General features: G+C 43.9%; 1 long non-coding RNA gene across 1 annotated transcript; it reads right to left on the bottom strand.

Moving 5' to 3' along the window:
• Positions 1 to 1,976: 1,976 nt before the first annotated feature.
• LOC142728953 (uncharacterized) lies at positions 1,977 to 24,065 on the bottom strand. Its single transcript, XR_012877884.1, has 6 exons — positions 23,808 to 24,065; positions 12,670 to 12,815; positions 10,243 to 11,235; positions 6,872 to 7,008; positions 5,937 to 6,228; positions 1,977 to 3,675 (listed from the first exon to the last, which is right to left on the bottom strand). It is a non-coding gene; the product is annotated as an uncharacterized LOC142728953 (long non-coding RNA).
• Between the last annotated feature and the right edge of the window lie 1,949 nt (positions 24,066 to 26,014).

The raw sequence follows: 26,014 nt of genomic DNA, 5'->3' as shown, positions 1-26,014 counted from the left end.
CCTAAACCCTTACCCTAACCCTCTAACACCCTAACTCCAACCCTAACCCGCTAACCTCCTAACCCTCTTACTCCCTAAACCCCTAACCAAGTTCTTTACAGAAAGCGCTCTCGCTTAATATATCCACCTCTGCTTCAGAGGATTAGCAGGCCTGTGTCTGCTGTCATGCAGTGATGACATGATAACTACCTACACATGATTGCTATAACCAATCACTGGCCTCAGCATTGACGCAGCGGTCACGTGCGTAAAGCTGAAATTTCATCACTGCAGGACAGCTAAAATGAGTGGCGAGACCACCGGAGCGGCAGGGATATACCAGGTGAATAATGTTTCCTCGTGTGTAATGGGTAAATGTATTTGTGTAATGTGCATGTGTGCGTGTTTGTATAATGTCGATATATGTTTGTGTGTAGAGTGTAATGTGGATATATGTGTTTGTATAGTGTGGATATATGTATGTGCTTAATTTGAATATATGTAAATGTATCTGTGTAATGTATTTATATGTACGTACGTGTGTGTGTGTGTGTGTGTGTGTGTGTATGGAAGTATGTGTGTGTGTGTATGGAAGTATGTATGTGTGTGTATGTCGTGTGTGTGTATGGAAGAATGTGTGTGTGTGTGTGTGTGTGTGTGTGTGTATGGAAGAATGTGTGTGTGTGTGTGTGTATGGAAGAATGTGTGTGTGTGTGTGTGTGTGTATGGAAGTATGTAGGTGTTTGTGTATGGAAGTATGTAGGGGTGTGTGTGTGTGTATGTAAGTATGTAGGTGTGTGTGTATGGAAGTATGTAGGTGTGTGTGTGTGTGTGTGTATGGGGGTGTGTATGGGGGTGTGTGTGTGTATGTGTGTGTGTGTGTGTGTGTGTGTGTGTGTGTGTGTATGGAAGTATGTATGTGTGTGTGTGTATGGAAGTATGTATGTGTGTGTATGTATATGTGTGTATGTCGTGTGTGTGTCGTGTGTGTATGGAAGTATGTAGGTGTGTGTGTGTGTGTGTGTATGGAAGTATGTGTGTGTGTGTGTATGGAAGTATGTAGGTGTGTGTATGGAAGTATGTAGGTGTGTGCGTATGGAAGTATGTAGGTGTGTGCGTATGGAAGTATGTAGGTGTGTGCGTGTATGGAAGTATGTAGGTGTGTGCGTGTGGAAGTATGTAGGTGTGTGTGTGTGTGTGTGTATGTGGGTGTGTGTGTATGTGGGTGTGTGTGTGTGTGTGTATATGTGTGTGTGTATGGAAGTATGTATGTGTGAGTGTATGAAAGTATGTATGTGTGTGTGTGTGTATGTCGTGTGTGTGTGTCGTGTGTGTATGGAAGTATGTAGGTGTGTGTGTATGGAAGTATGTAGGTGTGTGTGTATGGAGGTGTGTGTGTGTGTGTGTGTGTGTGTGTGTGTGTGTGTATGTGGGTGTGTGTGTATGGGGGTGTGTGTGTCGTGTGTGTGTATGTCGTGTGTGTGTGTATGGAAGTATGTAGGTGTGTGTGTGTGTGTGTATGGAAGTATGTAGGTGTGTGTGTGTGTGTATGGAAGTATGTAGGTGTGTGTGTGTGTGTGTGTGTATGGGGGGTGTATGGGTGTGTGTGTGTGTGTATGGGGGTGTGTGTGTGTGTATATGTGTGTGTATGTATGTGTGTTGTCGTGTGTGTGTCGTGTGTGTATGGAAGTATGTAGGTGTGTGTGTGTGTGTGTGTGTGTGTGTGTGTATGGAAGTATGTAGGTGTGTGTGTGGGTATGGAAGTGTGTAGGTGTGTGTATGGAAGTATGTAGGTGTGTGTGCGTGTATGGAAGTGTGTAGGTGTAGGTGTGTGTGTGTGTGGGTGTGTGTATGGGGGTGTGTGTGTGTATGGGGGTGTGTGTGTATGGGGGTGTGTGTGTATGGGGGTGTGTGTGTGTGTATATGTGTGTGTATGTATGTGTGTGTGTGTATGTCGTGTGTGTGTCGTGTGTGTATGGAAGTATGTAGGTGTGTGTGTGTGTGTGTGTGTATGGAAGTATGTAGGTGTGTGTGTGGGTATGGAAGTGTGTAGGTGTGTGTATGGAAGTATGTAGGTGTGTGTGCGTGTATGGAAGTGTGTAGGTGTAGGTGTGTGTGTGGGTGTGTGTATGGGGGTGTGTGTGTGTATGGGGGTGTGTGTGTATGGGGGTGTGTGTGTATGGGGGTGTGTGTGTGTATATGTGTGTGTGTATGGAAGTATGTATGTGTGTGTGTATGTATGTGTGTGTATATCGTGTGTGTGTGTGTATGTCGTGTGTGTCTATGGAAGTATGTAGGTGTGTGTGTGTGTGTGTGTGTGTGTGTGTATGTAGGTGTGTGTGTGTGTATGGAAGTATGTAGGTGTGTGTGTATGGAAGTGTGTGTGTGTGTGTGTGTGTGTATGGAAGTGTGTATGGAAGTGTGTGTGTGTCCACTTATCTTGTCATTTATTGTCTTTTTAACATTAGAAGCAAGCTTTTTCTAGTTTCATTTTAGGGTTTTTTAATACTTGTTACTGATAAGATTATATTTTACAGTGTAATTACTTAAAGTACATGTAAAGCCTTCCCATGTAGTGTCTGTATATTTATTTGACAATAATTGCCCCCAGTCTATTTCCTGCTGCGCAGCCCTCAACCGGGAGAAATTGGCCTTTTTAATATGCAGTCAGTGTTTTACCCTCCCAGCCTGTTTGCTTTTAAGGTTCTGTTCATGTGGAGTTTTTTGCAGGCAAAAAATTCTGCCTGGAAAAATCAGCTCCGCCTTTTTTTAAGTGTTTTTTTTACCACACACGCTTTTTGACACAGTTTTTGATGCGTTTTCCTACGTTGTTCTTTATGCCCATTTTAAAGCGTTATTTTTATCTCCTTCTTCAACAGGCAAAGGAAAAAAAAAACGCAAGCATTTTTTTTTTGCCTAAAACCGCTTAAAAACGCGTCAAAAACGGTCGCGGCCGTTCACAGCATTTTTCCGTCTCTCATTGATTTCAATAGGGTTTTTTGAGGCGGAAAACGAATCTAGAAAGGTCATATCACATACGTAGTGGAACCATTATACCCTCATGTTTTCTCCTTCTTTAGTAGCGTACAACTCAAGTGCCAACTTCCATTACATGATAGTGTCTCAACAGGACTCTTTCTACAATAGATCTGGGGGTCGGCCAGTGAATACTTTTTCTCTACGTTCAGCTTAACAACAATACCAATGATGATGATGATGATGATAATATCCCTGCCTCTTTTCTATAGTAGTCTCAGTACATGTTTTAATATGATATCATTGATAAATGAATAATGAATTGAGTATTTCTCTAGCTGTGACCATCTCATGACTATCCCCACATATGGAGCATCCTGCGCACTGACTATTACTAAGCCTCTCCATATTTCTCAGCATTTTCTGCTCCTTTACCCTGCGATCATATAGTCAGAAGTAACATATAAGTTCTCTCCTCACTGTTCAGACGTCATGGGTTTTCTGCTAGGATGGACACACCAGTATTTACAATGTGTCTCTTCTTCTAGATGTTTGTAGGAATCTTCTTGTAGCCAGGATCTCCTTCTCTGTGCTGGTTGGTGTCTTCTAGATGTTGAAGGTGGTCATCTTCTAGGTATATGCAGCAATCTTCTAGCTGCTAACTGGGGTCTACGTGTTGTCAGGGCTCTTTAAAATCTCAAAGACTGGGATAAAGATCTCCTGAAAAAGAAACAAGAAAAATATTTTGAGACAAAAAACTACAAATATATAACCTACAAAGAAATTGATGCTACCAAAAAAAAGTGTAGAAAATGAAAAAAATCTTTTTTGGAATAACAATGAAAAGCTACATGTCAATACAATTAAATTAAAAAGACTCCACAAGACTCTACAGAAGAAAAGGACAGCTCATTGTGTGACTCACAAAGAAAATAAGAATTAGATAAGACCCCATGGCTGCACAGACCTGCGTAATGTAGGTCATATAGAAATACCAAATGGTATGGAATAAACAACTATACAGTGCAAAAAAGTAGTCAGCGCATAAGTAAGAGCAAAAATGAATCAACTATTAAACAAGTATGGAGGGATAGAACATACCCATAATAAGGTTGTTCAGGAGCACCAACACAGGGAGTGCCCACCCAGACGCACGTTTCAGCGCTAAATGTCTTCATCAGGGAGTGGCGCTGATAGTACACACAGTATTTAAATGAACGAAAGCCAATGGTACTTAAATATATCCAGGTGATATATATATATATGCCCATAAATCAGATCAGTGCACTCACTGTTTACTATTGGTGGCAATATGTGGTCGAGTACATGGCCGGACTCCAGAAACGGCAACAACGAGACACTGGGGCGGAAACACATCAGCGCGTCACCTGAAGCGGTCACGTGTGTCAGCAACCCAGCGTGTCATGGGTGACGAATCGGAGGCCGGTCAGTCACAACCAATCAGAATGCAACCAGTGATTGAAGGCATGAAAAGCATTCAGAAGGATATTAACCCTGTACGGGCAGTCCAATAGTGATACACTTCATGTCTGCAAGTCTAAACCCAAAATACAGAGAGACAAGATAGTTATACAGATATATTGCACATGTATCATACAAATACATATAAATATATGGCCACAAAGTGATGTGTGATGAAGAGTGTCAACGTGTAGGGAGTAATCAAGTGTGGAACATTATTATCAATTATAATGTGTGAAAAAAGAGCAATATATACGTGCCAAAAGGAATAATCCAGTGCACAACCTGAACATAGTAGGTAAGTGACAGGTAAGAAATGATATTAAACACAATAAAGTGTTGTTTATATAGAACATGTGTAAGTAAAAGAGTGAAAAGGTAATAAATGTATGGTGACAAAATAAAAGAAATACAAAACGAAAAATAAAATAGTGTGAATAGGCGTGTGCGATGAAAAAAGAAGAAAAAAACAACGTGTGTATTATGCATCAAAAAATAAAATGGACTACAAGTGCCATGCACAAAGCAGATTTTAGTTACATGTCGATATATCTAATACAACAAGCCTCAAAGGTGCAGAATATAATATGCAGTGATCTGCAGACAGAGCCCGCTTTTCTATTGTTTGTGAAGATCATCAGAAGTAGGAAATCATTGTTGAGGCTGAAGATCATGACAACCCGAAAATTGCACAGTTGACATAGTCAACACAGGCAGCGTAAACCATATATCTAATCTGTATACATAAATAAAGAAATGTAGATTAAAATCAAAATAAGAACATAAAATCAAAAATACCCGACTAAAAGCTTTGGTAGCAGTCAGAGAAATGCAGCAACACCAATGTTCTCATTGAGACCCCTTGGTTGTGTTGTCTTAAGCCTCCATATCCACTTGCATTCTGATTGCAAAAGCCTCTTTTTACATCTCGTCCTCGCATATCAGTATTGATGTGATCTATTCCCTTCACTCTCACAAGTCTAGAGTTACACGCATGATGTAGGTGAAAATGTTGTGGAATCGTCTTCAGCTGTTCCATATACTCTACTGGTTTGGCATTTTCAATGTCTCTAACATGTTCTCTTACGCGAAAGCGCAATTCTCGGGTTCTCATGCCAATATACATTTTAGGGCAAGGGTAAGTTGCATGATAGATCACACCTGTAGTGCCACATGTAATTGGCCATGTGATCTTAACATTTTTCAACCCACTTGAGTCAACAAAACCTTGATAGCGTTCAATATTAGGGCAACTGATACAGTAGCCGCAAGGGTTACAACCCCACTTAGGACCAATCTTTCCAAAACATTTACCCAGTTTTTCCACTGTTCGGTAACTGTGAACTATTGCGTCACGTAAAGAACGCGCTCTACATGGTGCAACAGCAAGATAATTTGGTAGTACTTTCTGTAGAATTGGATCATTGAGGAGCATCGGCCAAAATGTGTTTGAGGTGTCCCTCATTTCTGACCAAATGATACGTGTTCGTAAGTCTTACCTTAGGAGAAATTCCTTATTTTTAGTTACAGTTTGTAATAGCTGTGCACGAGGGGGAGCTGTGCACATGGTCGTCAATGGGCTTTATTAACATTGCGGCAGCGGCTGCAGCCCTGTTGAGCAAGTCTCTTTCTTAACTCAGTCGTGCGGAATTTCAAATCTTCATGAGTTGAACAAATTTTCTTAACACGCAGTAATCGTCCAGTTGGTATAGCTTCGATGGTGTGGCGGGGATGTGAAGACGTGGCGTGAAGAAATGAGTTTGTTGATGTATCTTTACGATGCAAATCTGTCTGGAGACAACCATTATGGTTCCTTCTAGTTAGTATGTCCAAAAAATCTATCTCAACATGATTCCACTTGCATGTTAATTTAATGTTACGTGTATTATAGTTAAATACACTGATGAATTCCATTAATTCATCCGAAGTCCCCTGCCAGATCATGAAGATGTCATCAGTGAACGGGCCCAGAAAAGGAGCTGGTTCATTCATATCTCATGATCTGGCAGGAATAGGTCCCTCTCCCACAGCCCCAGGAACAGGTTGGCGTATGAGGGTGCACAGGCTGCCCCCATTGCCGTGCCCTGGAGTTGCAGGTAGAAGGACCCATTGAACGTGATAAAAATTGTGTTTGAGAACAATGTCCGATAGGGTTAGCAACAACTCTGAAAAGTCTTTCCTATATTGCTCATATGCAAAAAGGTGGCCACTGCATGCAACCCATCCGAATGCTGGATGCCGATATATAGTGACTCAATGTCACAAGTTACCAAAATATGTCTGCCATCTAAATGAATCTCTTCAATTTTCAACAACAAATCTGCGGAGTCGCACAGATACGAAGGTAGACATTCCACTAATGGTTTTAAATGGTGGTCGACCCATTTGCACACCTTCTGAGTTAACCCCCCGGTACACAATATAATTGGCCTACCTGGAGGGTCCTTATGAATTTTGGGTAGTAGAAAAGGAATCTGTATTGTTGGCTCAGTCACAATCAGTGCCTCCATTAGGGACTTGGAGAGGACTCCGGCATCCATACCATCTTGTAGAATGTGGATCATCTTTGCTCTAAAGGATAATAAAGAATTGTATGTTAACCTTCTACAACAAGTGGAGTTTTTTTTTATTTAGTTTTTTTTTAAATTTATGTATTTTTTATTTTTCCAAACATAACAAACAAGCGAACAACAATTCAACAATATTTCCCATGGCAATAGCATCTCTGAACACATATCATTATTTTGCATATTATATAATCTACAATTTGTATAAATTACTTCAAATGATCCTAGTTGGAGCGAGGACAGAATTAGAGATTTTAGCCCAAAGACAAATTGAAAAAGTGTCAATATTCATAGGAAATGAAACACACTAAATAAACCATAAGGAAGGGGGAAGGGAAGTATAGAGGGGGAGGGGGGAAGAGGATGGACACGTGTATCCCCATCGTTACCGCGATTCAATACAGATATTTAAGGAATCAGATCATGATTGGTGTCACACCAGACAGCTGATGTTCCAGATACCAAGTTGTGGAGACAAAGCATGCAGTTATTGTTTTATATGAAGTGGTAAGAGAGGTATAAAGTTCTCCCACAACTTAAAAAAGGCTTCAGTTTTGTGCTCTTTTCGATGGGAGGTTTCCACCCAATCCATTTGGAAAATATAAGATATATTTTCTAGGGAAATACGATGTGTGGGGGGTGTATTATTTATCCAAACCTGGAGAATGGCCTTCCTAGCAGCCGCAGAGACATAGTATAACAGCTGTTTGTGATGTTTCGGGATAAAGAGCATGGAAGGTGGCAGTATCCCAAAGAGACCCCACTTTTGGGTTGAGGCGCATGGTATGGACAGGGTGTTCGACACAAAATATTGTATCTTTCGCCAAAAGTCAACAATAGTTGGGTATAACCTGAGACAATGTAATTGCGGTGCTCCACACTTTAAACACGAATGGTCAGAGGAGTTACCCATGAGAAAGCCCCTATAAGCGGACACGTCAGCCCTATGGGCTATTGTAAAAGACATCTCCCAGGACATATCTGATGGGAGGTATTTGGCAGCCATAGTTACAGATGATAGGACATCGTCATGAGTTGTTTGATCTAAGTGGTCAACCCAGTAAGATACGCCTGATCTCGATTTAGTGTAGTCCAATGGCTGTCTTAAAACGTTATAATAGGTAGTGATTAGTCTTTTTCGGCATTGATGAAATGGAGTTAAGTGACAGAAGAAGTCATCCCAGTCTTGGTCTTGTAAGTGTCTAATGACCTTGTGAGCATAGCTACAGGCCTGCATGTAATAAAATGGGTGTTGGCCCAAAAAAATCATATTGTATACGTAGTTCATTAAATGAGTATGGACGACGAGTGAGCATGTTAGTTATCTGATTAATACATGTCAACCCCTCCCCCCCAACCCATCCACGAAAAACCACATGGGGTTTGGCATTTTGGAAGTCAAAGTTATGGACCCAAAGAAGAAGTAGGAAAAATCTAAGGTTTAAACCTAAGTGTTGTCTGACCTTGGTCCATGTTTCCAGGAGGACATGACTAGGGGGTTAGCCCGTTCATCAGGTGATAGAGCCGAGTAGGGAGTGTGTAAGAGGCATGTTAAGGAAATGGGTTTTGAAAATTGTTGGTCCAATGTAAAATCAGAAAAGCAGGAGCTGCCGGTTATCCCATCTCCAATCACTCGTAGTTGAGCTGCCATATTGTATAAGTGAATCTGTGGAAAATGAATCCCTCCATTTTCATGATGTTGCTGCAATATGCATAGGCTCACTCTTGGTCTCTTTTGCCTAACATCAACTGGTCTCAAGTATATAGGCAAGGATTGTAGTAAGTATAACAATTTAGGGAAGACAACCATTTTTAATAGATTAGCCCTACCTAAAAATGATAGAGTAAAGTGCCTCCAAGCCATGAGTTGGGATTCCAAATATGCAATAATGGGATTAAGGTTTCGTTGATATAAATTTGATGGTTGTCTCGTGATGCGTACCCCCAAATAGGGAATGTAATCAGAGTTCCATTTAAATGCATTCTTCAAAGACCAGAGTGGCCTGGAGGGACCCTTAAGAATTAGGGCTTCTGATTTTTGTAGATTGATCTTGAAACCTGACAGGGCACCATAAATTGGGATATCCTGGAGGATTGGTTGTAAAGTAGAGGCAGGGTTAGATATGAAGAACAAAATATAATCTGCAAATGCCGATAGTTTAATTTGAGAATCTCCAATTTGTATGCCTTGAAAACATGCTAGGGACTGGAGATGACGGAGAAGTGGATCTAGGGGTAAATGAAACAGTAACGGTGAGAGAGGGCATCCCTGACACGTACCCCTGAAAATTGAGATAGGAGGTGAGTTAAGCCCATTGATGGTAAGGGATGTGGTAGAGCAGGCCTGTGAGCGTGAAAGGAATGTTAGAAAGCGGTCCCCGAAGGCCCGGGACTGCAACACCGCTGTGAGAAATGGCCATGATAAAGAGTCAAACGCCTTTTCCGCGTCAAGTCCCAGCAGCATGGTCACTGGGGAGGAGGGGTCTAGTGCAGACACCGTGGCTGCTACAACCTGACGGATACCTTTAGTGGAATGTCTATTCCTTAAGAAACCCAGTTGGGTTGGGGCAATGATCAGTCGAAACATGGTTTGGAGGCGGTCGGCCAAAATCTTTGTTAGGAGCTTATAGTCTTGGTTTAAAAGGGAAATCGGACGATATGAGGAAAGGAGGGTTGGATCCCTGTCAGGTTTGGGAAGCAATATGGTCCTGGACGCATGAAAGTTAGGCAGGTCAATCTCCCCACTAAATATGGCTTGTAAGGTCCTCGTCAATGTCGGTACAATATCTGGCAAAAGTTTGTAGTATTCAGCCGATAGGCCGTCAGGACCCGGCGTTTTATTATTGTGTAGCTTAGAGATTGCTAAAGCAACCTCCGCCTCCGTGATATCATTATTTAAAAAGTGGAGTTTTTTCAATTGGCGATTTGCTTCATAAATATACATCTGGCGTGGCCAAAATACCACATTTCTGCCTTTATCGGCAGGTTTTACTACCACATCATGCCATGATTTAATCCTCTCCAAGCTCTCTCTCTCTCTCTCTCTCTCTCTCTCTCTAACTCTCTCTCTCTCTCTCTCTCTCTCTCTCTCTCTGAACTCGACAGATTGTCATTCTTAATTTTCCTTGGAATATTTTGCTAATCTTCAGGGACTAATTTGACAAAAAGATCTACTGCGGGGCAAATAGACAACGGGGGGATTTTGTAGATTTGGTTCTAATACAGATATGAATCTTACCTTCTGATATTCCCCCTTCTTGGTGAAAGAGTTTCTCAAATATTCGCAATGTTTCTCGTTCCTCAACTGTGACAAATAAATCGCCTTCCTCTTTAAAATACCATTTCTTAAAGATCAAAGATTGTGCAAAAAATTGCAGATCTTTTACTGCTGAGAAAAGATCAAAACAGGAGGCGGGAGAAAAGGTCAAGACTTTGTCCAACAGTGTGATGTCACCTATAGATAATTGATGCATAGAAATGTTAATGACCTTCTTGTGATGTCTTGGATTTTGTTCCAATCCCTTATTCATTTTTCTCCTACTGTTGGACGACTGATTTTAGTTCCGTTTTCTTTTGTATCTTGGTAAGTCACGTGTAGACCTCACGCTACTACATAATGTCATATCATGGTGACCGCTCTGTGATGACAAAGATCACATAGAAGAGGAAAGACTCAGTGATTCACTATTTTGTCTCCCATTTCATCAATATATTTTCTTCTGTTGAAAATCATTATTATCACATATCAATTTCTTTGTTTTTCTGCTCTCCATTTCTTTTCTCCAGACGAGGCATTGTTGATCCAATTGTGTTTTAAATGTTTCTAAGTCCTCTTTGGACATCTCTGCTTTTCATTTTTGCTGGATCTTTTCCAGCTCGTTATCCCTGTTTTCTAATGAGGTGTTATTGAGTCCAATAAGAAGCTCCATCACTTTAAATGAACACGCACTGCAGTTCTCCTCCCATTTAGATGGAAAATTCACATCTTCAGTTGGAAATGATGGGAAAACTTGTATGTGTAACCCCCTCGGTATAAGGTTCCGTTGGAGATAATTTGCTAGGAATGCTCGGTTCCACCAAACTTTCATTCTTTTATTTACAAGGCTTTTGAAGGAGTTCTGTGGCTCCCTAATATTTCTCTGACTGCCAACACCTGTGGCTGTGGAGTCATCTTTAACCAGCCATGACTGTTCTCTGGCTCTAAAATCCATAGTTGGGTTTCTGGCACTATCTGTAAAAACACAGAAAACAAACTGATAAATAATCCAAAAAGACAGCGAGGATCTGAAATCCCAAATGCAGGTGCACGGCCTTTATTACTAGTAAGGGGGAATCCTAGGGTGAAGTCCTGAGCACATCAATATATATATATATATATATATATATATATATATATATATATATATATATATATATATATGTATAGAAGGTAGAAATTCGAGGCACTCACCGCTGTTTCTGTAACTCCCGACCATGTCATCAAGAAGTGACCAGGAAGCAGCATGAGCACAAAAAGCTATAACTGGGTTTGGGGGCAGCGGCGGATCATCGTTAGGAAGGCTCGGGCAGCCGACCAAGGCTCCCAGGGGGCCAATGGCTGCCAAGCCCATAACATTTATTGGCTGGGCTGCACGGGCCCCCTCAAGCCCATTGGCCATTGGCGCCTAGAACTGGAGGGGGCCCCGATGCTAGCGACAGCCACATTCACTTGTATCTGCATCCTCAGGATGCAGATATGAATTAATGATATGGGCTGCAGGCCAAGTTAGGACTGCAGCCTATAAGGTGCTGGGAAGACTCCCTGGGCAGGCCGCCGTGATGACGTTACTGCATCACGCTGGTATGAGCATGCGTTCTGCCTGGAGACAGTGCAGCGCACCGTCCGTCGCGGGAACGGGGCAAGGTAAGTACAATATTTTGTTTTGGAGGCAATATATGTGGCAATATACAGGGGGGTGATTGCTGTGTAGCACTACATACAAGGGGAGGGGGGATATGTGGCACTATATACAAGGGGAGAGGGGGCTGTGTGTGAAGCTATCTACAGGGGCTGTGTGTGTGGCGCTATCGACAGGGGCTGTGTGTGGCGCTTTCTACGGGGGCTGTGTGTGGAGCTATCTACAGGGGCTGTGTGTGGCGCTATCGACAGGGGCTGTGTGTGGCGCTATCGAAGGGGGCTGTGTGTGTGGTGCTTTACTTTACCTTCTGTGAGTCACTAGATTTATAGAGAATCTGTCTCCTCTCCTGACATGTTTTTTATAGGAAATCCTGGTCTTTCACAAAATATCTTTGTGCAGTCCAGGACTGATAGACAATTGCGTGTTACCATTCCCCTTGTCAGGAGGATGTGTCCCTGCACAGTGTGATACTGTCAGTATGTAGGGACGCAGCCCTTTGACAAGGGGAATCGTAACATCCATCTGTTAATGCTTGCACAAAAAGGTAGTGGCAGGGCGGCGGAGGAGTAGGGGGGCCCCATGTTTGGGTAACAGCCCAGGGCCTATGGCCTACTTAATCCGCCACTGTTTAGGGGGCCTCGTTCTGGAGATAGGCGCCGGTCACAGAGGTGGGACTCCCATCTATCTGACATTTATGACATATCCTGTGGAGATGTCATAAATGTCCTTCATGGGAAAACCCATTGAAGGGGATAGACAAATCTTACCTGTCCATACAGAAGTGACATTAATACATTGGGAGGAGCTTTCAGTTGCCGGTTAGTTGTCCGTTCTACGATGGTTGGAAACCGAACAGTTTCTATGGCGATGACGTAACATGGGAGCCCTGCATGTTGTCCAGTGGGAGCGGAGTCTGTTTAGAAAGAGAGAAATCCAATATTTATTATAATATTACAGGAAAAGGTATAGTAGGGGATAATGTTTTATCCATAGCACCTTAAAAATCCTGATTAGAGCGGACCCTGTCCCATATATACATATAACTGAACAGTACATTATATACAGTATATATGAGGACAGTAAAGAGGGAGTACAGTATATACAGTGAGGACATGTCCTATATATACATATAAATGAACAGTACTTTATATACAGTATATATGAGGACAGTAAAGAGGGAGTACAGTATATACAGTACACATATACAGTACACACAGTATATACAGTACACATCGCTGTAGAAGACTGTATGTACCCGGGAACCGGCGACTGTTCCCAAGTGCTTATTCTAAACCTGTATTTCAGCGTGCGCTACTGCTCATGCGCAGTCACATCGCTGTAGAGGACTGTATGTACCCGGGAACCGGCGACTGTTCCCAAGTGCTTATTCTAAACCTGTATTTCAGCGTGCGCTACTGCTCATGTGCAGTCACATCGCTGTAGAGGACGGTATGTACCCGGGAACCGGCGACTGTTCCCAAGTGCTTATTCTAAACCTGTATTTCAGCGTGCGCTACTGCTCATGTGCAGTCACATCGCTGTAGAAGACTGTATGTACCCGGGAACCGGCGACTGTTCCCAAGTGCTTATTCTAAACCTGTATTTCAGCGTGCGCTACTGCACATGCACAGTCACATCGCTGTAGAAGACGGTATGTACCCGGGAACCGGCGACTGTTCCCAAGTGCTTATTCTAAACCTGTATTTCAGTGTGCGCTACTGCTCATGCGCAGTCACATCACTGTAGAGGACGGTATGTACCCGAGAACCGGCGACTGTTCCCAAGTGCTTATTCTAAACCTGTATTTCAGCGTGCGCTACTGCTCATGCGCAGTCACATCGCTGTAGAAGACTGTATGTACCCGGGAACCGGCGACTGTTCCCAAGTGCTTATTCTAAACCTGTATTTCAGCGTGCGCTACTGCTCATGCGCAGTCACATCGCTGTAGAAGACTGTATGTACCCGGGAACCGGCGACTGTTCCCAAGTGCTTATTATAAACCTGTATTTCAGCGTGCGCTACTGCACATGCGCAGTCACATGGCGGTATAGAGGACAGTATGTACCCGGGAACCGGCGACTGTTCCCAAGTGCTTATTCTAAACCTGTATTTCAGCGTGCGCTACTGCTCATGCGCAGTCACATCGCTGTAGAAGACTGTATGTACCCGGGAACCGGCGACTGTTCCCAAGTGCTTATTCTAAACCTGTATTTCAGCGTGCGCTACTGCTCATGTGCAGTCACATCGCTGTAGAGGACGGTATGTACCCGGGAACCGGCGACTGTTCCCAAGTGCTTATTCTAAACCTGTATTTCAGCGTGCGCTACTGCTCATGCGCAGTCACATCGCTGTAGAAGACGGTATGTACCCGGGAACCGGCGACTGTTCCCAAGTGCTTATTCTAAACCTGTATTTCAGCGTGCGCTACTGCTCATGCGCAGTCACATCGCTGTAGAAGACTGTATGTACCCGGGAACCGGCGACTGTTCCCAAGTGCTTATTCTAAACCTGTATTTCAGCGTGCGCTACTGCTCATGCGCAGTCACATCGCTGTAGAGGACGGTATGTACCCGGGAACCGGCGACTGTTCCCAAGTGCTTATTCTAAACCTGTATTTCAGCGTGCGCTACTGCTCATGTGCAGTCACATCGCTGTAGAGGACGGTATGTACCCGGGAACCGGCGACTGTTCCCAAGTGCTTATTCTAAACCTGTATTTCAGCGTGCGCTACTGCTCATGCGCAGTCACATCGCTGTAGAAGACGGTATGTACCCGGGAACCGGCGACTGTTCCCAAGTGCTTATTCTAAACCTGTATTTCAGCGTGCGCTACTGCTCATGCACAGTCACATCGCTGTAGAGGACGGTATGTACCCGGGAATCGGCGACTGTTCCCAAGTGCTTATTCTAAACCTGTATTTCAGCGTGCGCTACTGCTCATGTGCAGTCACATCGCTGTAGAAGACTGTATGTACCCGGGAACCGGCGACTGTTCCCAAGTGCTTATTCTAAACCTGTATTTCAGCGTGCGCTACTGCTCATGCGCAGTCACATCGCTGTAGAAGACTGTATGTACCCGGGAACCGGCGACTGTTCCCAAGTGCTTATTCTAAACCTGTATTTCAGCGTGCGCTACTGCTCATGCGCAGTCACATCGCTGTAGAAGACGGTATGTACCCGGGAACTGGCGACTGTTCCCAAGTGCTTATTATAAACCTGTATTTCAGCGTGCGCTACTGCACATGCGCAGTCACATGGCGGTATAGAGGACGGTATGTACCCGGGAACCGGCGACTGTTCCCAAGTGCTTATTCTAAACCTGTATTTCAGCGTGCGCTACTGCTCATGCGCAGTCACATCGCTGTAGAGGACGGTATGCACCCGGGAATCGGCGGTTGTTTCCGAGTGATTCTAATTTACTATTTCAGCGTCTGCTACAAGTACTAGGACTGCAGTAGCTTCGCTGTTCAAATCTTAGCCATCACTTGGGAATTACACCTCTGAGTAATCCAGAGCTAGAAACCAGCCTGATAATTATCAGTAATTAATAATAATATTAATTACCAGTCCTCTGATTCCTCCATTGCCGCTGACTGGAGGATTCTATATTTTGCTTCTCTTCACTTATAGACATCTAGAAAAGAAAGAGGTGCTATAATACGTTCCTGGTATATGCTATAGATGTACTGGATCAGTAAAGAGATGTTAGTGTGCCTGGTTTCTGATAAAGCTCAAATCATTTTTAAGGGGCAATTAAATCCGTTCTGGGGTATATTCTGAGGAGCCAAACTAGAGATCCCACCTCAAGTCTTCCTATCCAAGAGGTCGCACCGACCACCCCACCCTGACTAGAAGCCACAAGTATCATAGAATTGTCTCTGACCACAGCCCCTAAATTATTCACCAATCACACCAAAGATCAGATGTCTAGAAGAAATAGCGCTCTCCTTCACATCTGTATAACAGAAAACCATTCTACAATCTATTCACTGGACCATTTACATCTCATTTATAACATGGGCCTAAGTGTGGCCTAGAGAGGACACCGTATATCTAATATCATCCATCAGGAAAAATATTACACATTCAATAGAGACCTCACATGCGCCAAGTTATGACACAAAGTGATATCACTAGTAGTGAAAATAGCCGGACACTGACTTGTGACTTCTGGCCAAATCACTAGAGAGGAAAAGAAAAGGAGACGCGTCAACTAAACTGCGCCATTCACAGGAAAAATATTAAAACCCTGCCCACACAAACCCTACAAAAATGAGCCTTATTTCAGGGGAGACTTTCATGGACACAGCTGATAACCAGAAAGATTGTGTAACATACTGACAAATAAAATATACTGGGCTCGATAACGTCATTGTCATTACACATAGGGATTTCTACATCAGGAACACCTCAAATAATGATGATATCTTGTTACTAGCCGGGATGTAAGGGGCGTCTGGCTGCAACATTTATCACCCCATTCATCGCTACCTTTAATTTGGTGGATCTGACGGCAAGTAGAGTGTCCTTCCTTACCCTGCCACAAATGGAGCATTTTATAGGAGTTCTTCCCATCTTAGACATTTATGGCATACATCAGAGCTGGACCCGCCATAAATGTCTAAGATGGAAAAAACCCTTTAAGCTGCACACTCGTCTGTAAGAGATGAAACACTACTCTATGGCCAGAGGTAGACAACTGACTGTTAGAACGTCCAAACGTCCTCAAGAATATCCTCCAAGAACAAGAACTCCAGAAGAAAACTCTTCTGCAAACAGCAACCAAACCGCATCTGACCGGGGAAATCCAACTCAAAATCACTTTATTACCAGAACTGTATGAATTATTTCTATCACAGCTACTTTACTTAGTCATAATACTTTCTATAGGAATTTTATCAACATTTCGGCCCCATTCACACGGCTGTGCCCATAATCACGGCCTGTGATTGTGGGCACGGCCAGCTGCCGATGGCCGCGGGCCGCAGTTTCGGGCCGTGCTCTCATACAAAGTATGGGAGCACGGCCCATAAAAAAACGAAAAGTAGGACATGCTCCATAATTCACGGCACGGTTCTACGGCACAGACAGCTATCCGTAGCGATACGGAAAGGTTTCTGCGGCCAATAGAACCAGCGTGTTTGCTGCGTGATTTATGCTGCAATTTGTTGTAACAAAAAAATGGCCTTTCTGAGTGCGTGAATAACGCACGCCACTTGCTAAGCACACTGATGCAGAACGCACACAAACTGACCCCATTCATACGCGTTTCTCACGGGCGTCAATCTTACACGCAAGTGTGCATGAGGCATAAGACGGGGCTGGACGAACACTAACCATCACTATGACCCTGTTACCCTCCGCCACCAGGGGCACCGGGAATAGCATACCTGGGTAACATCCAGTAGCTGACCATCGCTAATACTGTGGTGGCCACAGCGCTGGCTCTTATTATTAGGGCACGTTCAGACGTGGCAGAGTTTTTATGCTTCAAATGTTGTTGCAGATTTAGGGGAAAGTACGCAACGAATCTGCACCAATATTTGCAGTTTTGACAGGTAATTCAGACGTTGCAGAAAACACAGCGGACCTGCCACTGATTTCGGTTTTTGCATTGCAAAGGCTGAAATACTTTGTGCCATTCCACTTCTCCGCAACAGACAGTGCATGCTGCGGCCTGAGATTTCTGCACCGCAGCCTATCGTCCGCAGCGGAGTTCCCATCAATGTCTGAACTAACTTGCCTAAAAATGTGTAGAAGGCCTGATTCAGACGAACGTGGCGTTTTTGCGCAGGCAAAACACGTGGCATTTTGCCTGCGCAAAAGCCACTTACCTGCTCCGCGAGGCAGCGTCATATGCGTGGTTTTTGCGCAGCCGCCATCATTATGACACGCCATTTGGATGTTTGTAAACAGAAAAGCACGTGGTGCTTTTCTGTTTACATTTATCCTTTTGACAGCTGTTGTGCAAAACAGCCAGTTCGCACGGAGGTGCTTCCGTGCGGCAATGCGTGGTTTTCACGCGCCCATTGACTTCAATGGGTGCGTGATGCGCGAAAAACGCCGGAATATAGAACATGTCGTGAGTTATACGCAGCGGAATCACGCTGCGCAAAAATCAATGACAGTCTGCACTGCTCCATAGACTTGCATAGGTCCGTGCCACACGTGTCAAAAACACGCGGGTTGCACGGACGTATATGGCGTTCGTGTAAATCCGCCCTTAGGTAGACAGCGCCACTATGATTCCGGTCCACAACGGATTGCTTCATGTCTCTGCCTAGGTCTATGTCCAAGCAAAGCGTGCAGGAGCGGAATCCCCGACCATAGTGGGATTCCACTACTCCGATAAGTTACAATAGCGCTCGGTACAGGTGGGGGGAGGGGTAGTGTGTCATCTATGTAATAAAATGACTCCTCCTCACAACACAAAGTGCAGGAGGAGGAATGGTACATGAAGTACAATAACGGAGGCAGCATTAGGCTAAGTTCACACAGAGTATTTTGACGAGTTTTTTTTAAGCGGAAACAGCGTTGCAAAACTCGTCAAAAACGGCCCGAAAATGCGTACCATTGATTTCAATGGGAGGCGTCGGCGTCTTTTTCCCGCGAGCAGTAAAACTGCCTTGCGGGAAAAAGAAGCGACATGCTCTATCTTCGGGCGTTTACGCCTCTGACCTCCCATTGACTTCAATGGGAGGCAGAGAAAGCGCACTTCGCGTTGTTTTATGCCCGCGGCGCTTAATTGCCGCGGGTGAAAAACGCCACAAAAAACAGACGCAAAAAACAACGCCAAAAAGGCTACGATAAACGCCGCGAAAAACATCGCAAACAAAGAGGCAAAGAACGCCACAAAAAACGACAGGGAAAAAGCCACGAAAGACGCAACGAAAAACCCAGAGAAAAAAAACGCAAACAACGACGCAAAAAAAGACGCGAAAAACGACGCAAAAAAGGCTACGATAAACGCCACGGAAAACGCTGCGAAAAAGACGCGAAAAAAGGCGCAAACAAAGAGGCAAAGAACGCCGCGAAAAACAACTGGGAAAACGCCACGAAAGACGCAATGAAAAAAGCAGCAAAAATAGCCGCAAACAACGACACAAAAAAAGAAACGATAAACGATGCGAAAAAGGCTACGATAAACGCAACGGAAAACACAGCAAAAAACATCGCAAAAAAAGACGCAAACAAACAAGCAAAAAACGCCAAGATAAACTAAGCGAAAAACGACCCGAACAAAGCGGCAAACAAAAACGCAAACAAAGCCGCAAACAGCGCACAAAAAACTCCGGGAAAAATGACGCAAAAATCAACGTGCAGGGAGAGGTAAATCTGCCGCAAACTTCAAGACGGAATTTTGAGGCAGATATTCTTCCTGCAAAAAAACTCAGTGTGAACATGGCCTTAGTGGAGAGAGACATGAGATAGAAGAGGGTGGGCGAGGGTGAGGGTGGACGAGGGTGAGGGTGGACGAGGGTGAGGGAGACACGAAGAGGTTTATAGACCTGAAAAGAGAAAGAAAACATCAATGTGAAAACATAATGGGGGGAGAACGGTCACCATCCTTCAAGAATGTCAGCAAGAAGACAAGTCCAGTGAAGGATGTCAGCGGGGAGGAGCAGGGACAGCTCACGTGAACTCTTGGAAGGTACGTGCACGCTCATTGCAGCCTGCAAGGAGCGTGCACGGGAAAAAAGTTTCCTCACAAGGAAAGATCAACAAACCAGAGCTGAACTGCATGTAAACAAGCTGCGCTAAACTCAAAGCAGAAATGTGCGAAGTAGAATTTTTTTTTTAAATAATGCTTTATTTAGGTTGTCTGTATAAGGGGTAATGTATGACACAGTTTTTGAAAAAATTTTGGGATCTCGGACAACCCCTTTAAAGAGGCTCTGTCACCAGATTTTGCAATCCCTATCTGCTATTGCATCAGATCGGCGCTGCAATGTAGATTACAGTAACGTTTTTATTTTTTAAAAACGAGCATTTTTGGCCAAGTTATGACCGTTTTTGTATTTATGCAAATGAGGCTTGCAAAAGTACAACTGGGCGTGTTTACAGTAAAAGTACAACTGGGCGTGTATTATGTGTGTTACATCGGGGCGTGTTTACAACTTTTACTAGCTGGGCGTTCTGACGAGAAGTATCATCCACTTCTCTTCGTTACCACCCAGCTTCTGGCAGTGCAGACACACAGCGTGTTCTCGAGAGATCAAGCTGTGTCGTCACTCACTTCCTGCCCCAGGTCCTGCATCGTGTCGGCCACATCGGCACCAGAGGCTACAGTTGATTCTGCAGCAGCATCAGCGTTTGCAGGTAAGTAGCTACATCGACTTACCTGCAAACGCCGATGCTGCTGCAGAATCAACTGTAGCCTCTGGTGCCGATGTGTCCTCGCTCGTCCGACACGATGCAGGACCTGGGGCAGGAAGTGAGTGACGTCACAGCGTGATCTCTCGAGAACACGCTGTGTCTGCACTGCCAGAAGCTGGGTGTTGTGAAGAGAAGTGGATGATACTTCTCGTCAGAACGCCCAGCTAGTAAAAGAAGTAAACACGCCCCGATGTAACACACATAATACACGCCCCGATGTAACACACATAATACACGCCCCGATGTAACACACATAATACACGCCCAGTTGTACTTTTACTGTAAACACGCCCAGTTGGACTTTAGAAAGCCTCATTTGCATAAATACAAAAATGGTCATAACTTGGCCAAAAATGCTTGTTTTTAAAAAAAATAAAAACGTTACTCTTATCTCCATTGCAGCGCCGATCTACTGCAATAGCAGATAGGGGTTGCAAAATCTGGTGACAGAGCCTCTTTAAGGTAAAAGTAGATGTTAAATCTACTTTTACCTTAAGAGAAGGTAAGTGTGTACAGTAAAAACTAAACCCAAAAAAACATGGAGGAAGCTCAGTTTTCTCAAATTCAACCATTACATGGTACTTTAAATGGTGCCTAAAAAACTACAACTCCTCTCGCAAAAAAATAATCCTTCACACACCACTCCATAGAGGTAAAAATAAAAAAGTTATGACTCTAGGAAGGTGAGTGACAAATGAAAAATGGCTTGTATAACCTCTTCAGGCCGAAGCCATTTTAATAGACTTTGAGGGCTTATTTTTTACGGGAGGCGTCGTAGTTTCTATTAGTAGCATCTAAAGTACCATACAATGCACTGGTAAACGGAAAAAATATTATTTGCGTGCTGAAATTGGAAAAAACTGCGATCCCTTCATGGCTTTTTGGGTTTCGTTCTTACAAATTTCACCGTGCGGTAAAAATGAAAACGGAACTACATGCTGTGGCTCAATACGATTGCGGAGATACCAATTTATATAGGTTTTCTTAAATTACACTACTTTCAAAGAAAAAAAACTTTTTGGTAACAATTTTTTTATTGGTGTAGCCACATTCTAAGAGCCATGCGGTTTCTATTTTTTCATCGATTGAGCGGTGTGATGCGTATTTTTTGTGGGACGAGCTCTAGTTTTTATAGGTACCATTTTTTGGTACATGAAATTTTTTGATCACTTTTTATTACATTTTTTTTAAGAGCTAAGTTGACCAAAAAACAGCAATTTTGGGGTTTTAAATATTTTTGCGTTCACCATGCGCGTTAAATAACGCTATATTTTAATAGTTCAGAAACAGCTATACCAATTTTGTTAACTTTTTTTTATTTTTTACATTACTTTAGAGGAATACTGGGAAAAGGTGTTTTTTTTTAACTTTTAATTTGTTCTTTTTTCCTTACTAAAAACGATATTTCCCTTTTTTTTGCTAGGGGACATGAAGCAGCGATTGTTAGATCGCTGGCACAATACACTGCAATACTAATGTATTGCAGTATATTGTCATTTCCACAGGCTTCTGTTAAAGTGCAGCTAAACGTTTAACAAACTTCTGACATGTCATAGTGACATGTCAGAAGTTTTGATTGGTGGAGGTCCAAGCACTGAGACCCCACCTATCGCTAAAAGTACGGAGCTGAAGCGCTCGGTACGGGCTCTTAGACTTTCTCCGATACATTGGTTTCCGGAAAAAGCCGAACAGACACGAAGCGGCTGAGCGCTCACACGAGAACTTCAGCTGCTTCATTCTAGCGATTAGTGGGGGTCTCAGTGCTCGGACCCCCACCAATCAAAACTTCTGACATGTCACTATGACATGTCAGAAGTTTCTTAAACGTTTAGCTACACTTTAAGCCCTGCCACATGCAGGGCTTAGGAGAGGCAGAGTGAAGGCAGTCTTGGGGGCCTTCATTAGGCCCTGGGCTGCCATGACAACCATAGTGACCCTGCGATCTCATTGCGGGTGGGGGTGACGAGCTGTCAGAGGGGGCCGCCCCCTCTTTTTAACACCTCAGATGCTGCCGTCGTGACTGACCACAGCATTTGAGGGGTTAAACAGCCAGAAATCAGCGCGATCACTGTTTCTGGCCGTTAGTCCCGGATGTCATCTGTAATACACAGCTGACAGCCGCAGCGTATGGTGCACGCACAGCGCGTGAGCGCTCCGTACATCACCCCTCGCACTATGACATATCTGACACAACATTTTGCGGGAAGCAGTTAAGGGGTTGAACAACAGGAACTGGTTCTTTAAGGTTATATTCACGCACAGAAGATGATTTTTTCCGGAAAACCCAAACAATTTAAAGCTCCTGACCTCTTTAGGGTCCCAATGTATTCTGCTTTCTCTCTTCTGTAATGGCTCATTCTGCTTTTACAGAAAATTCTAAACTGTGCCAGATCTGCGAGGTCCAGCGCGGGCCTCTACCTTGCTATGCCCCATGGAGTGAAATATACGTTAGCGAGGAGCTGGCGTAGATTTCCACTATAATTTATGCCACTTTTCTGGGAGAATCATAATAAATTTGTTGGCTCAGTGGCCACGCCCCTTTCCCCTCGACCACGCCCCATTTCTACAAAAGTGTAGAAAGTGGCGCCAAAAAAGGGCAAAAATTGCAATTTGCATCAAAATGTGACTTTTAATCCCTTTTGCGACTTTTCTACGCCTGGCGTAGAAGAGTTGATAAATGCCCCCCCCCTTAGTGTCTTATGTCTCTGTGTTCTTCTCCTGCCTGTAGTCCTCGCCTTCCTTACAGCTGTACTAGTGACTGGACCGTGAAGTAACAATCATTACCAGATAGAACGTCAGGTCCGCTCATTGTATAATATTACAACAGAGGATGAGGAACGTTTCTTGGGAAGGTCCTTGTATAAACATTACAAGTTGTAGAGTCATTTACTGCTTCACATAAGCTGAGAGACTTTCCTCCGGTTCTGTCCAGATTTCATGGATTTCATGACTAGATGTCACATTATAAAAGCTCTTAGCTGCCATATTTGCGCTCACTTATATATAAACACCGTCAGGGCCGGCCTTAGGTTGGATGGCGCCCTGTGCGGGATTCTCTATTGCCGCCCTCCACAAACCAAAAATTAACCACATATATAGACACATACTGGAACATATATACTGCACATACATAGGAGGGACATATTTAGACAAACAGGCAAATATATATATACACACAGACACACACACACAGGAACATATATACAAACACAAACACACATTCACATACATACCCATATATACACTGTGCAGATAATGTAGTAGATGTCACCTGCAGTCCTATGTAACACTACAGATAACACAGTGATAACTCTCTGATTACAGATAATGTAGTAGATGTCACCTGCAGTCCTATGTAACACCACAGATATCACACTCTGATAACTATACCCACACATATATACACACACAGAGGCACACATATATACACACTAACATAGAGACATATATACACATATATACACACACACACATACTGGAACATATACACACACGAACACAGAGACACATACACACACATAGACACTTACATCTCTTCTTGCTGACAGGATCACAGGTTTCTTGCAGGACGGGCTGTGACGGAGCTTCCTCCTCTGCTCTTGCTCCTCGGCTCTTGTTTCCTCCGTGTGTGTAACGAGGAGGAGAGGACAGAATAGGGGCAGAGCCCAGTGTTGCCCCCTACATGCTGGGAGGGTGCAGCGCCCCGTGCACTCGTACAGGTCACACACACCTAAGGCCGTCCCTAAACATCGTCTCTTACACAGATCTCAAGTCTCTCACTGTCTATTATCCGCTCAACTGACACCTGCAGTTCCATGGAGACGGCTGGTGCAGAGGAGCTCTGAGGATGGGATCACTCAAAGCGTCCAATCAGAAGCTGCCAACTGGTTTGTACCACTAGGTAAACTACAAGGGTAGGCTTGGACCAAACCAATGACGGTTTTTGTGTTTGTTTTAATAAAGCAACAAGCGGTTATATGTTATACATTATATATATATATATCCAAAAAAGAGAACGTGAAGCAGCACTCAAATAATGTGAATTTATTCATCCAACATGGAACCACAACGTTTCACCTCCTCTATGAAGGCATTTTCAAGTCACTTTATTTGAGTGCTGCTTCACATTCTCTTTTTTGTATATCTAACACATAAGGAGAGGTCACGCCTTTATTTTTGAAGCTTTGCACCAGCCTAGTCAGGCATTTGTTCACAGTGCTGCTCCAATCCTCTGCTTATATATATACACATATATATATATATATATATATATATACACACACACACACACAAATAAATGTGTATGGAAAGGAAATGATTCATTCCATCTCAAACAGAAAAATATTGACATTACAGATTTAGGCCCCATGCACATGACCGTAAAAACTCCCGTAATTACGGGCCCATAGACTTCTATTGGTCACGGGCACCTTCCCGTATGCTTACGGGAAGGTGCCCGTGCTGTTGAAAAAGATAGAACATGTCCTATTTCAGGCCGTAATTACGGCATGGGCAGCCAATAGAAGTCTATGGGGCTCCCGTAATTACGGGTGACTACGTGTGTGCACCCATAATTACGGGAGCGTTGCTAGGCGACGTCAGTAAATAGTCACTGTCCAGGGTGCTGAAAGAGTTAAACGATCACAATATAGATAAAGCTGTAAAAATAAAAAAAAAGACGTTCATACTTACCCAGAACTCCCTGCTTCTTCCTCCAGTCCGGCCTCCTGGGATGACGTTACAGCCCATGTAACCGCTGCAGCCAATCACAGGCCAATCACTGGCTGCAGCGGTCACATGGACTGCCGCGTTATCCAGGGAGGTCGGACTGGATGTCAAGAAAGGGACGCGTCACCAAGACAACGGCCGGGTAAGTATGAATTTCTTTTACTTTTATTACGGAAAGGGCTGTCCCTTCTCTCTATCCTGCACTGATAGAGAGAAGGGGCTGCCGATTAGTGCAGTGCAATTTTGCAGCCAAAAACATGCCCGTAAATACGGGTGGAATACGGGTCGAATACGTGTGACCAAGGACCCGTATTTATGCCAGTATTTACGGGTGGACAAAAATACGGTCATGTGCATGGGGCCTTATGGGGTGATTTGGTTTCTTTGAAACGGCAGCGCTTTAAGGGTATGTTCACACGGCGGGGGTCCGTAACGGCTGAAATTACGGGGATGTTTCAGCCTGAAAACATCCCCGTAATTTCAGCCGTACCGGCATGTGCAGGCGCTTGAACGCCGCGTCAATTACGGCCGTAATTAGCGCTGCTATTCATTGGAGTCAATGAATAACGGCTCCAATTACGGCCAAAGAAGTGACAGGTCACTTCTTCTACGCGGGCGTCTATTTACGCGCCGTCATTTGACAGCGGCGCGTAAATATACGCCTCGTGTGAACAGACAAACGTCTGCCCATTGCTTTCAATGGGCAGATGTTTGTCAGCGCTATTGAGGCGCTATTTTCGGGCGTAAATCGGGGCATAAACGCCCGATTTACGTCCGTAAATAGGCCGTGTGAACATACCCTAAGTCTTTTTATTTCTGTCAGCGAGTTAATTGTAAAGATAAAGATTCGCCCAATATCCACGTTTTAATGTTCTGTTAGTGTCTTCATCATACTGGACGGGGGAGATAATGTGATTGATAGAAGATAAGCGGCGGTTTCCCTATTTATGGCGGTATCACAACAGTAACCACATTGGCCTCTCACATTACTAATGAATTGCTGCGAGGC

The sequence above is a fragment of the Rhinoderma darwinii genome, unplaced genomic scaffold (assembly GCF_050947455.1).
Source record: "Rhinoderma darwinii isolate aRhiDar2 unplaced genomic scaffold, aRhiDar2.hap1 Scaffold_70, whole genome shotgun sequence".
In the NCBI taxonomy this organism is placed as follows: domain Eukaryota; kingdom Metazoa; phylum Chordata; class Amphibia; order Anura; family Rhinodermatidae; genus Rhinoderma; species Rhinoderma darwinii.
The sequence above is the reverse complement of the archived record's forward strand: the minus strand, read 5'-3'. Positions and strand labels throughout refer to the sequence as shown.